Raw genomic sequence first — 1,601 nt, 5'->3', positions numbered from 1 at the left:
AGAGGTCTAAACATTTCATCCATTGTGTGACAGTGTCACACAGGACACATGTTTTAACCTGCTCAATATATGATAATTCTTGGAGAAAATCAACAGCAGTTCAGAGTATGAAAAGACAATGCAGAAAAGCTGAGCGGCTGTGGCGGAAGACAAAACTTGAAATTCACTACAGCATCTATAAAGACAGCCTTCGTGCTTTCAATGTGGAACTAGTCACAGCTAGACAGAGTTTCTTCTCAAACCTTATAAAAATCATCAACCTGCTACCTTGACGCACTTCCCACATCTTTTTTTAAAAGTGTGTTTAACTGTTTAGAAGCAGGGCCCGTGTTTATCAAGCCTCTGAGCATTACTCTCTAGAATGCTGCTAAGAATTGACTTGTGTAAAAAAAATCTTGGCTTAAAGCTAAGCTTAAAAGTTAGTTATCAAGCATCTCCGTTGTAGTTTAAGCAAAGTGTAGGACTAAATCTTGTGTTAAAGTGTCAGTCTTAAAGGGGTCATATGATGCTATTTTAAAGATTATTATTTTGTCAGTTTTTTTTTCATTTAGTTCTTAACTTAGATATAATTTAATTGCTTTTATTTATACGCACCATTATGTACACCCTAAAAAAATCTGTAAAATGTAATATGGCACAATGTACTGTAACATGGAATTTTCTGTATTTATTTGTAACGTTATTTTATAGATTTACTGCTTAAGGTCTTTGCACACTGAGTCCGAAATTTTCGCACGTTGAAAAATAAATACGACCTCATGTTGTCAATCATGTTTACACACTGCCTCCGAAACTTTCGTCCGTCATAAAAAAATTCGGATCAGGTTCGATTTTCTGCGTTTTCGCATCCGTAGCATGCATTTTGATAGGAAAGGATGGTGAATACGAGAATACGAAAAAACGGAAAAACGCATGCGAAAATTTCGGACTCGGTGTGCAAAGACCTTTAGAGTTGATTCACGACACTGTACCACAAACAGGATTTTGGATGACTAAATACGCATGGACCAATCACTGAATAGATTTCCTCATTTAAGAATATTCTCAGATAAATTCACATTGAATGGTTAAATTCATAATAGGAGTTTACATTCAACACACATTTGACAATAAATAATTTTCAAGAGAATACATTATGGTAAGGAAACGAATCGTCATCACAACCTTCAATTTAGGGTCGTGCCGGTGTACCGACGAAACATGCTACCTATCAGATTGTGCTACCAAAAATATATTTGCATTGATTTAAGGGTAAGGGTACACAGTAAAAGACGCAGTGTCAATTTAACACTTAAAGTGTCGATTTTAACACTACTAAAGATCATATATGGTCCCAATCTGTCTAGTGTTAAAAGTACACCGTTCGTAGTGTTGAATTTTTAGTGTTAATATAGCACCTTACAGTGTTTGTCCACAGAATAATTACACATTATTAAATAAAAAGCGTCCCGCACGAACCTCTAGCTCCGCCAGCAGGACCTCAGTTTCAGACTCTGTAAAGTTTTTTTTCTTTGTGCTCGTGCTTGTGCTTCAAGCATAGAAATTCAGATATTGGCGTGTGCTCTTTTATATGGTAATGATATTAATTAGGGGGCGTTTAC

Source organism: Sinocyclocheilus rhinocerous, unplaced genomic scaffold, assembly GCF_001515625.1.
Source record: "Sinocyclocheilus rhinocerous isolate Xijiao unplaced genomic scaffold, SAMN03320098_v1.1 scaffold1071, whole genome shotgun sequence".
Classification (NCBI taxonomy): Eukaryota; Metazoa; Chordata; class Actinopteri; order Cypriniformes; family Cyprinidae; genus Sinocyclocheilus; species Sinocyclocheilus rhinocerous.
The sequence above is the reverse complement of the archived record's forward strand: the minus strand, read 5'-3'. Positions refer to the sequence as shown.